Genomic DNA, 13,189 nt, shown 5'->3' with positions numbered 1-13,189 from the left:
TGTGTTCTCAGAAAATCATGATACATGATTTGCTTTGTTATTTCATTTATTTTGAATTTCTAAGGATACAGTAAGTAATTCATCTGGTATAAGGATACAGTTAAGTAATGAGAAAGAAAAGAGAAAAAGCGGAAAAAACAGCTGATAAATGTAATCAAAACAATTCTTTTTGTACGGTAGGTTTCACTGATGCTTTTGTAATTTAGCAGTCGTCTTATACTACCGATATGAGATAAATTAATAAAAATTTGCTCTAATTTTGTATGTCTTATACAAAGGTCGTCTTATACACGGAAATATACGGTAGATATTATTAGTATTATACAGTAGTTACTGTATGTTTATCAGCCAAATAATTTGATTTACGCAATTTTGATATACGCGACGTCTCTAGGAACCTATCTCTTGCATAAATCGAGAGTTACCTGTACATTGATCTATTATAATTTACAAAATAATTTTCTATTGCTACATCACATTGATGTGCAAAACTAAAAATTTACCTTTTTGAAAAACTTGGCAAGAAAATTTAAAAATTCTGCCCATGCGCTGAACGCTACAAGCATTCACACCAAGGTGTATAAATTTGAAAAAAAAAAAAAAGGAAATGTAAACATTATATGTGATGGTGGTGCTGCCCACAGATTTGTGTGCATCTACAAAATGTGTAGGTACAGGCACAAAATTTTCATTTTTTTTAACCCTCAAATCATTGTTGCATATGAAAGGCAATTTTATTAGAAACAAAATGCTTTTTAAAATTTTTAAATAACTTGAAAAATAAGGGAGATAAGATTTTTAAAATTATCTTTTTGCCCGCATTTTTGGCTAGACTTTATCATAACAAAATATTAGAATTAAGGGTGGTAATTTGTTAAGATTTCGGTAAAGAAATACACATTAACTCTAAACCACTGGTCCAATTTGATTAAAATTCAACTTATGATGGTTTAATGCATCAACAAATCATAAGAGCATGTCAAAACCAATGTGAGATATCTCCATCATACCATATTTGCCCTTTCATGGCAACCATGAAGTTGTCAATTTTCAGATTATCATCAATAGAATCCAAACCACTGGCCCAATTGACATGCAACTTGGCATGTGAAGGTTTTATGGGTCAATGAATCACCTGAGCATGTCATTAACATTGCAGGACCTTCTTCTTATACCATTCTTACTAACACCTATCATGGTGCCATGGCAACTGTTGTCAATTTAGAATTAATCAATAAAATCCAAACCGCTGGTCCAATTGACATGCAAGTTGGCATGTGAAGGTTTTATGGGTTAACAAATCACCTGAACATATCATTAACATTGCAGGACCTTCTTCTTATACCATTCTTACTAACACCTATCATGTTGCCATGGCAACTGTTGTCAATTAAGAATTAATCAATAAAATCCAAACTGCTGGCCCAATTGACATGCAACTTGGCATGTGAAGGTTTTATGGGTTAACAAATCATTTGAGCATATCATTAACATTGCAGGACCTTCTTCTTATACCATTCTTACTAACACCTATCATGTTGCCATGGCAACTGTTGTCAATTTAGAATTAATCAATAAAATCCAAACCGCTGGTCCAATTGACATGCAACTTGGCATGAGAAGGTTTTATGGGTCAACAAATCATCTCAGTACGTCATTAACATAGCAGGACCTTCTTCTTATACCATTCTTATTAACACCTATCATGTTGCCATGGCAACTGTTGTCAATTTAGAATTAATCAATAAAATCCAAACCGCTGGCCTAATTGACATGCAACTTGGCATGTGAAGGTTTTATGGGTCAATGAATCACCTGAGCATGTCATTAACATTGCAGGACCTTCTTCTTATACCATTCTTACTAACACCTATCATGTTGCCATGGCAACTGTTGTCAATTTAGAATTAATCAATAAAATCCAAACTGCTGGCCCAATTGACATGCAACTTGACATGTGGAAGTTTGATGGGTCAACAAATCATCTGAGCATGTCATTAACATTGTAGGACCTTCTTCTTATACCATTCTTACTAACACCTATCATGTTGCCATGGCAACTGTTGTCAATTTAGAATTAATAAAATCCAAACCGCTGGCCCAATTGACATGCAACTTGGTATGTGAAGGTTTAATGGGTCAACAAATCACCTGAGCATGTCATTAATATTGCAGGATCTTCTTCTTATACCATTCTTACTAACACCTATCATGTTGCCATGGCAACTGTTGTCAATTTAGAAATAATCAATAAAATCCAAACTGCTGGCCCAATTGACATGCAACTTGGCAAGTGAAGGTTTTATGGGTCAATAAATCACCTGAGCATGTCAATAACATTGCAGGACCTTCTTCTTATACCATTCTTACTAACACCTATCATGTTGCCATGGCAACTGTTCATTCTTACTAACACCTATCATGTTGCCATGGCAACTGTTGTCAATTTAGAAACAATCAATATAATCCAAACTGCTGGCCCAATTGACACGCAATTTGGCATGTGAAGGTTTTATCATAAAGCCCAATTCTTCAAAAGCAAACAAATATTCACCGATTCAAACACAAATTTGGTTATCAACCTCGGCAAATTAGTTTTCAGAGTAAAAATATTAAGGTAAGGCACCAAGAAAACAATATTTTAATGTAAGAAAACTGTTTTTTAACCTATTTTCTCCTGGATATGAGTGGCTCAAGATTGTTGGGTATTATACACTTGGTGATTTGTTGACTCAAAAACCTTCACATGCCAAGTTGCATGTCAATTGGGCCAGTGGTTTGGATTTTATTTTTAAATTTCTAAATTGACAGCAGTTGCCATGGCAACATGATAGGTGTTAGTAAGAATGGCATAAGAAGAAGGTCCTGCAATGTTAATGACATGCTCAGGTGATTTATTTACCCATAAATGTTATGGGTAACTCACCTGGTGGGGCCACATCCCTCTCATTAGACCAAATAACTGCCAGGGTGTGTGGGGGGGGGGGGGGATGGCCCAAGTCTCTACAGGGTACTCCAATCACATGGACAGGTATACAGGCAATAATTTCATGTAATGTGGGATTGGTTTTGTGTTCCCTGGTATATGTCAGGTTGAAGTACGTAAGACAGAATGAGTGGAAGGGTGGTGAGGAAAACACCAGGAACCGTTGGATGAAACGTTAGAAATAAAAACTCCAATGGTTCCTGGTGTTTACCTCACCACCCTTCCACTCATGTCAGGTTGTATGTTGGTTTACAGTCTTGTTTGGATTGACTAAGTTTCTCTAGATTGGCAAAGTTTTTGGGTAGGGTGGGACGGGGAGGGGAGGGGAGGGTGTGGAGGTCATATGGTGTGAGGGTTTGTTGAAACAATTAGGGGTGGCTGTAACTGTACAGCTCATCACCTAGGAATTGGCAGAGTCTGTGTTTGAATGTGGAGATGGACTGTGCTTCAACCATATCAGATGGGAGAGAGTTCCATTTCTGTATAACTCTGTATGCGAAGTATCTTCTGCATGCTTCTGTTTTGGTGTGCTGAGGGAGATGGTGGAGAGACCATGAAAGATCTTGAAGCAGAGTATTAGGTCAGTTCTCAGTAGGCGGCCTTTGACAGAGAAGAGGTCTAGCCTGTCGAGCTGTTCATTGTACAGTAGATTGGACAAACCAATAACTTGCTTGGTCCATCTCCTTTCAACTGACTCTAGGAGCTTACAGTCTCCGATGAACCCTAAGTTCCACACAGGTGAGGCGAAGTCTAGGATAGGGCGGATATCAGACACAAGAAGGGAGGACATGAACTTGGGGGAGCGACACACTGTACTTTTTAACCCCTTCCATACGGTGCCGCACAAGTAGGCGTCATGGGGAGCGAGTGTATTCGCGAGGCTGCCATATCGGCGTCTTGATTATATTTATTGTAGTCGCCCCTCCATAATGACATTCTTTCTAATTCTTTTGTAATCGCATTTTCTATGGTTATTAAAATTCACGGGTGAAGAGAGAACGATCGATATAAGCGGTGACTATATTTTATGATGCGAGTATTATTACGACATGTCGTACGGCTGGCATTGGCTGCTGCCACTGAGATCTAAGTCCATGACGCCTACGTGTGCGGCACCGTATGGAAGGGGTTAAAAGGTTTGTGGCAATCCCTCCAGCCTTGTGTACAGTGTCACTGATGTGTTGGTGGAATCCGAGTCCATCATCCACTTTCACTCCTAGGTCCTTGTGGCAGTGGGGAAGCTGTATTGGAGTATCACAAAGACTGTATACTCCGTCTTCGATGGGGTTTGCCTGGCCTCTGCTAAATCTCAAGTGAACACATTTGTCTTGAGTGAACCTGAGGCCCCATGAAGACGCCGTGGTGGACAGAGTGTTAATGCTTTGTTGCAGTTCAGCAATGGCCATTCCTGAGAATTTAGATGTGCAGTGGAGGTATAGCTTTATGTCATCCGTAAATAACAAGTACTTGCATGAGAGATGTGCTCCAATATGGTTGACAAATATGAGGAAGAGTAGAAGGCCCAAGACAGAGCCTTGGGGTACTCCACTCAGGACTGGTTTAGAGGAACTTTGGATGCCGTCGATAGAGACTCTCACTGTGCGACCCACGAGAAAGCTACGGATCCACTCAAGCAGGGTTCCTGTGATACGGAGGCAGACCAGCTTATCTAGAAGAGCACTATGCTGTGCTCTGTCAAAAGCTTTGACAAAATCAAAGAGGATTAGGTCTACTGTGTGCCCTTGGTCATACCAGTAGGTAACATAGTCGTATGTATTAGTAGGTCTGTCACAGATCTGTTCGACTTGAAGCCAAACTGAGCATCATCGAGTATCAGGAAGTCATGTAGGAAGCTGTAAAGTAAATCCATAAATTTTTATGGGTCAATAAATCACCTGAGCATGTCATTAACATTGCAGGACCTTCTTCTTAATTCTTACTAACACCTATCATGTTGCCATGGCAACTGTTGTCAATTTAGAAATAATCAATTAAATCCAAACCACTGGCCCATCTGACATGCAACTTGGCATGTGAAGGTTTTTGGGTCAACAAATCACCAGGTGTATAATACCCAACAATATTGAGTTGCTCATATCCAGGAGAATATAGGTTAAAAACAGTTTTCTTACATTAAAATATTGCTTTCTTGGTGCCTTGCTTTAATATTTTTACTCAATAAACTAATTTGCCTAGGTTGATAACCAAATTTGTTTGAATCGGTAAATATTTGTTTGCTTTTGAAGAATCGGGCATACACTTGCACAAGATAATTTGAATATCCTGCGCATGCGCTAAATGCTCAAAGCATTCAAACTAAGCCAAAACAAAATCCAACGGGTCACAAAAACTGGCGTTGTAAACAGTACCAGCGTAATGGTACCGTGCTTGTTTTGGCGTGTATCTAAAATGTGTTATAGATATGTAGTTATTAAAGATCTGAAAAATGAAATGGCATGTGATTATCAATAAATTGTATATAAATTCAAAATTATTTATGTTAGTGCTTCAAAAAATAGATAAATCAATAAATAAAAGTAAAGAAAAAATATAAATAAAAAATTAACCAATGTTGGTGCTTATATATATAAAAAAAAAAAGTAAAAAACAAACACAAGTGAAAGAATCAAAATTAAATGTCAATCAAAACTGTAGAAAATAAGTTACTTGTGTTTTCTTCAAATTGGGGTTTTGTCCATCTGCAGATTGCCAATGGGATTTTGTCCGGATATGGCAGTTTTCATCGGTCTCACTAATTGCCGAACAAACCGAGAAAAGCCGAACAAAACAACAAAACCCAAACAAGGACGGGTTTTGCTCAAATGCACACCTATATATATATGGTTGCATTATTTGAACGATTTTTTTTAAAGTGTGTGATTTCCATGTAATATGATCAAAGAGAACTTACGTTTTTATCCTCTGCAATTTTACTGACCCCGGCTACGACTCGTCCAGCCCGCCGTCTATGATCACTGGTGGTATGGATCAAACTGCACTTTTAAGTTTCTTACTGTTGTATTATTAGTGTAATAGACTGCATATAGTTGAATTATTTAAACTCTTTTCTTTAAAATGTGTGGTTTTCATGTAATTTGACCAAAGAGAAGTTATGTTTTAGCCTCTGCAGTATGACCGACCACAGCTACAAATACCGTAACAAATTAGCATATGGTTGCATTATTTGAACTATTTTCTTTAAAAGGTGTCATTTTCATGTAATTTGATCAAAGAGAAGTAACGTTTTTATCCTCTGCAAAATTACCGACCCCAGCTATGATTCGTGGTGACAAATTTACCGCTAGCCTGTCACCTATGTTCTGGGAATGCAGATCATCACTGAGCATCAGGGTTGCCAGATTGGCGTTTTTAATGCCAAATTTTGTATTTTTGGAATGTTTTTACTGTGTTTGGCAGGAAAATTTGTTGGGTGGCATTTTTGGGAATTTGGTATTTATGGGGGGCGTTTTTAAATGCCCGGTCGTGATTAGAGATTCTTTTACTTGTATCAAGAATTAAATGATGATGTATGTGAATAATATAAATTTATCTTGGTTATATCATGTGGGAAATGTTGCAAAGATTTTGTGCCTAGCCAAAGGATGTTTCAGCTCTTCTTTGGTGAAAATATGTAGGAACGGAGTAGTGCATCAAACATTTCTTAATCTGATGATGCTTTTGATTATATTTAGACAATAGAAAAGTCACAAATGTATTTTCTATTTATGTATGTCAGAGTCTCTAGGAGGTTGTTTAATAAACTGGTTTAATTTATTGTAGAGGATACCAAAAAGTTTACTTAGTAACTTAAACGTAATGTATGGAGTAATACATTTAATTTTAGTTATTGGTATTTTTCTTTCTCACATAATACAGAGTATAATATATTTTATTTTGGAAGTTCATATCTTTCTTTCCTTTTCACACACAGTCTTGAAAGTAGATTTATTTCAGAGGATGGTGGTTTATTACAGTACCACTAGAATTAAATGATGTACATGAATGATATAAATTGATCTTGGTCATATCATGTGACATTGTTTTATATTGGCTAGTCAACAGTAAAAAAAAAAAATTATATTGTAATTGTAGTTATACACATTATTTTCAACTACTTGATCTTGGTTATATCATGTGGTATTGTTTTATATCGGCTAGTCAACAGTAAATAATATTTTTCATATTGTAAATGTAGTTATACACATTATTTTTAACTACACATGTAAAACCAAATGCAAAAAATAATCTTAGAAAATGTAATGGTTGGCATTTTTGGGGCATGTTTTAAAAACAATTTGCCAGTTTTTGGCAGCATTTTGTCAGAATTTGGCTTTTTCCTGGTAGAAATCCTGGCAACCCTGGTGAGCGTGGTTGATGGAGTTGGCCAAAAACATAATACTTGTAGAATTTCTTGTGAGGTTCGAACATGTGGGGCATATTTGCATACTAACTTGAATAAATGTAGAGTGAAAACTTTTATTTTAAAACTATTGTTGTTTATTTCTTTATAATATAAAGATTACATAAATATTGCATACAATTAAATACAAAATTTTCATTAAATTTTATTTAAAATACGCTATACAAAATTTATAGGCTATGAAATATGACATTGCATACATTGTATTATGCAAAGAAGACCACTTGAAAAAAGAAACTAACGAAGCAGAGCGCTTTTGTATATTACATATTCAATGCAAAAAGTACATAGTTGAATAGAAATACATATTTTGTATATATATATAAAAAACGAATACAAAAACTCCATTAAACATTGACGTCAACTTCGCCGTGTTCCATCATGCCAACCAAGAAGACCACAGAATGGACTGGGATAACGCACCAATTATTTTCAAATTCCATTGTAGCTTTCAAAATGGTACCATCGCAAATGCCAAGATATTCCGCAAACTACGTTCCAAGAACTCGGTGAGATGTCCCTTGGGTACTGGTGCAACTCTTGCGTAACGAACTGGTGCTTCGAGGATAAACTGTTGCTTTTTTGTATAACCATAGTAGTTTGTTGCAGGAAGCACAAAAAGGGAACAAATATTTTTGTGTAATACACCAAGTACATCAACACCTATAACCTTGGGCAAGTTTGAATTTAAGATTTGTTATATACTTGGGGGTGTTTCTCGGCGTGTTTCAAGTATCGGTTATCGCTTATCGCCCCCCCCCCACCCAATAACAATCCTGGATCCGTGCCTGGGTGGCATGGATCAAACTTCATTCTTCTATTTACCTAGTTGTATTTACCTAGTTGTATTTTGCGGGAAGGGGAGCTATGCTCGTGATGTCCCGCCTTTGTATCTTGCAGTGTCTAGTTAGAAACACTATTGTGTTTTCACTGTAATAGACTGCATATAGTTGAATCATTTTCTTTAGAAGGTGTAATTTCCATATAATATGATCAAAGAGAAGTTACGTTTTTATCCGGAGAGATACGATAGATTCTGAATGGAGAACATTCACGTTCAATTGCTCATCACATCGATTACACCCTGTCATTTACCCTAGTCTCTATCTCTGATTGACGTGCTACACCACACTGAAATTACCGAAAGTACTGCTACCCGAGACTTCCCCCTTCTTGAGGAATCTCGCTCTGGCAGGATTATGTCCTGGTCTCACGCGTCTAGGCGCACTCGGGCCTCATGTTCGATAATTGTTGCGAGATTACAAAGGATTACAAAGGCGGAGCATGCCGACAGGAGACCTTTTGGCCCATATCTAGGTCGGATACAAGAAAAAATCATAATAATAAAAATTAATAAATAAAAACTATAATAATGTAAATAACAATTAGAATACATAAATGCAAAGGTATAGTTAGATAATAAACAGGTTTCGTGCGTTAAGCGACTTATTTGGCACAAAAAGGATTTTTTTATGATGTTCATTCATCCATTCATAAATAAATAAAAGTAAATAAAGTATAGAAAGCACAGAACATCCCACGTAGGGTTGTTGTTCTTGCCTTTATAGATTGTTGTCCGCACTCGTAAATTCATGGCCAGGTGCTAATTCCCCCACAGTGCTACCGAAAAAGAGTTGAACTGGCAATTCCCATCCCCAGTTACATGAATCGTTCGGTTCTTCACACCACCACACTTGTCAAGGACCGCAACGGCATTTGTATCAGGTTCCAGATGAGCTTCAAACTTGCCTAAGTGTTGATGTACTTGGTGTATTACACAAAAATATTTGTTCCCTTTTTGCGCTTCCTACAACAAACTACTATGGTTATAAAAAAAAGCAACAGTTTATCCTCGAAGCACCAGTTCGTTACGCAAGAGTTGCACCAGTACCCAAGGGACATCACACCGAGTTCTTGGAACGTAGTTTGCAGAATATCTTGGCATTTGCGATGGTACCATTTTGAAAGCTACAATGGAATTTGAATATGATTGGTGCGTTATCCCAGTCCATTCTGTGGTCTTCTTGGTTGGCATGATGGAACACGGCGAAGTTGACGTCAATATTTAATGGAGTTTTTGTATTCCTTTTTTATGTATATACAAAATATGTATTTCTATTCAACTATGTACTTTTTGCATTGAATATGTAATATACAAAAGCGCTCTGCTTCGTTAGTTTCTTTTTTCAAGTGGTCTACTTTGCATAATACAATGTATGCAATATTATATTTCATAGCCTATAAATTTTGTATAGCGTATTTTAAATAAAATTTAATGAAAATTTTGTATCTAATTGTATGCAATATTTATGTAATCTTTGTATTATAAAGAAATAAACAACAACAGTTTTTAAAATAAAAATGTTCACTCTACCATTATTCAAGTTAGTATGCAAATATGCCCCACATGTTCGAACCTCACAAGAAATTCTACAAGTATTATGTTTTTGGCCAACTTCATCAACCACGCTCAGCAGGGTTGCCTGGTTTTCTACCAGGAAAAATGCCAAATTCTGACAAAATGCTGCCAAAATGTTTTTAAAACATGCCCCAAAAATGCCAACCATTACATTTTCTAAGATATTTTCTTGTATTTTGGTTTTACATGTGTAGTTAAAAATAATGTATATAACTACAATTATAATATGAAAAATATTTTTTACTGTTGACTAGCCAATATACTACAATACCACATGATATAACCAAGATCAAGGTGTATAACTACAATTACAATATAAAAATATTTTTTTACTGTCGACTAGCCAATATAAAACAATGTCACATGATATGACCAAGATCAATTTATTTCATTCATGTACATCATCCTTTAATTCTAGTGGTACTGTAATAAACCACCATCCTCTGAAATAAATCTACTTTCAAGACTGTGTGTGAAAAGGAAAGAAAGATATGAACTTCCAAAATAAAATATATTATACTCCGTATTATGTGAGAAAGAAAAAATACCAATAACTAAAATAAAATGTATTACTCCATACATTACGTTTAAGTTCCTAAGTAAACTTTTTGGTATCCTCTACAATAAATTAAACCAGTTTATTAAACAACCTCCTAGAGACTCTGACATATATAAATAAAAAATACATTTGTGACTTTTCTATTGTGTCTAAATATAATCAAAAGCATCATCAGATTTAGAAATGTTTGGTGCACTACTCCGTTCATACATATTTTCACTAAAGAAGAGCTGAAACATCTTCTGGCTAGGCACAAAATCTTTACATTTCCCACATGATATAACCAAGATAAATTTATATCATTCATATACATCATCATTTAATACTTGATACAATAAAAGAATGATCTCTAATCACGACCAGGTATTTAAAAACGCCCCCCAAAAATGCCAAATTCTCAAAAATGCTACCCAACAAATTTTCCTGCCAAACACAGTAAAAACATTCCAAAAATACAAAATTTGGCATTAAAAACGCCAATCTGGCAACCCTGATGCTCAGTGATGATCTGCATTCCCAGATCATAGATGGCAGGCTAGCGGTAAATTTGTAACCACGAATCGTAGCTGGGGTCGGTAATTTTGCAGAGGATAAAAACGTTACTTCTCTTTGATCAAATTACATGAAAATGACACCTTTTAAAGAAAATAGTTCAAATAATACAACCATATGCTAATTTGTTACGGTATTTGTAGCTGTGGTCGGTCATACTGCAGAGGCTAAAACATAACTTCTCTTTGGTCAAATTACATGAAAATCACACATTTTAAAGAAAAGAGTTTAAATAATTCAACTATATGCAGTCTATTACACTAATAACACAACAGTAAGAAACTTAAAAGAGTGTAGTTTGATCCATACCACCAGTAATCATAGACGGCGGGCTGGACGAGTCGTAGCCGGGGTCAGTAAAATTGCAGAGGACAAAAACTTAAGTTCTCTTTGATCATATTATAGGTACCCCGGAATCCACGCGCGGCGCCACTGTCGACCATGTAATGTTTACATCGCCTATTTTCTCCCGGATATGAGAAGCTTAAGAGCGTTGATCACTTAATGTTTGAGCTTAGGGTCATCACATATAGGCACATCACCCATGAATCTTATGCGTCCAGTTCGTATTTGATTTTGTTTACACATCACCATTGACGACCAAAACCACACAATGACGGTTTTTGCTCAAATGCATAATTTATATATAAAAAATAGCACATGGTTGCATTATTTGACCTATTTTCTTCAAAATGTGTGATTTCCATGTAAAATGATTGAAGAGAAGTTACGTTTTTATCCTCTGCAAAATTACTAACCGGCAACCAAACCAAAACACTGGCTTTTGCTCAAATGTATAATTTTCAATAAAAATTAGCATATGGTTGTATTATCTGACCTATTTTCTTTAAAATGTGTGACTTCCATGTAAAATCATCAAAGAGAAGTTACGTTTTTATCCTCTACAAAATTACCAACCGCCAACTGCCGACCAACGTCGACCAAAGCCAAAACCACGCAATGACGGTATTTGCCCAAATGCATAATTTATATATAAAAAATAGCATATGGTTGCATTATTTGACCTATTTTCTTTAAAATATGTGATTTCCATGTAAAATCATCAAAGAGAAGTTACGTTTTTGTCATGCAAAAGCCGTCATTGTTTGGGTTTGGTCGGCGTTGGTTGCTGGTTGGTAATTTTACAGAGGATAAAAGCGTAACTTCTCTTTGATCATTTTACATGGAAATCACACATTTTAAAGAAAATAGGTCAAATAATGCAACCATATGCTACTTTTTATATATAAATTATGCATTTGAGCAAAAACTGTCTGTGTGGTTTTGGCCAGCATTGGTCGACTTCGGTCGGCGTTTAGCGAGACCCACCATTGACAGCTTCATGGTTGCCATGAAAAGGCAAATATGGTATGATGGAGATGTCTCACATTGTTTTTGACATGCTCATGTGATTTGTTGATCCATAAAACCCAAGTATTCCGAATTTTAATTAAATTGGACCAGTGGTTTAGAGTTAATGTGTATTTCTTTACCGAAATCTTTACAAAATACCACCCCTAATTCTAACACTTTGTTATGGTAAAGTCTAGCCAAAAATGCGGGCTAAAAAAATAATTTAAAAAATCGTATCTCCCTTATTTTTCAAGCTATTTCAAAAATTTAAAAAGCATTTTGTTTCTAATAAAGTTGTCTTTCATACGCAACAATAATTCAAGGGTTATTTGTTTTTTGAAAATTTTGTGGGGGTACCTACATATTACATGGAAATCACACATCTTAAAGAAAATAGTTCAAATAATGCAACCATACATATATAGAAGTGTGCATTTGAGAAAAAACCCGTCCTTGTCTGGGTTTTGTTGTTTTGTTCAGCTTTTCTCGGTTTGTTCGGTTTGTTCGGCAATTAGTGAGACCCGTTTTCATTGGCTGGGGTTTTGTAATTTGTCCATTAGGGTAGTGTCCGTTTAGCCAATTAACCTATAAGAATGGCCGACCAAAATACCTGACCAATAAAACCCAAGGAGCCACGAGGACCCAAGAAACCCAAGGAGCCATGAGATCCATCTGCTCAGTGTGACGGAACACCCTATCTTCGGTCTCACTAAACGCCGACCAAAGTCGACCAACGCCGACCAAAACCACACAATGACGGTTTTTGCTCAAATGCATAATTTATATATAAAAAATAGCATATGGTTGCATTATTTGACCTATTTTCTTTAAAATGTGTGATTTCCATGTAAAATGATCAAAGAGAAGTTACGTTTTTATCCTCTGCAAAATTACCAACTG

At 36.0% G+C, this 13,189-nt stretch overlaps 1 protein-coding gene across 2 annotated transcripts in view; it reads right to left on the bottom strand.

Annotated features, from left to right (window-relative positions):
* The window catches only part of PolD1 (DNA polymerase delta 1, catalytic subunit), a 362,759-nt gene that overhangs the window by 348,539 nt on the left and 1,031 nt on the right, over nt 1-13,189 (bottom strand). The window lies entirely within an intron of this gene.

The sequence above is a fragment of the Oratosquilla oratoria genome, chromosome 8 (assembly GCF_046742065.1).
Source record: "Oratosquilla oratoria isolate Oo_2021 chromosome 8, ASM4674206v1, whole genome shotgun sequence".
Taxonomy (NCBI): Eukaryota; Metazoa; Arthropoda; class Malacostraca; order Stomatopoda; family Squillidae; genus Oratosquilla; species Oratosquilla oratoria.
Note: the sequence above shows the minus strand (reverse complement) of the source record. Positions and strands in the feature narration are given on the sequence as shown.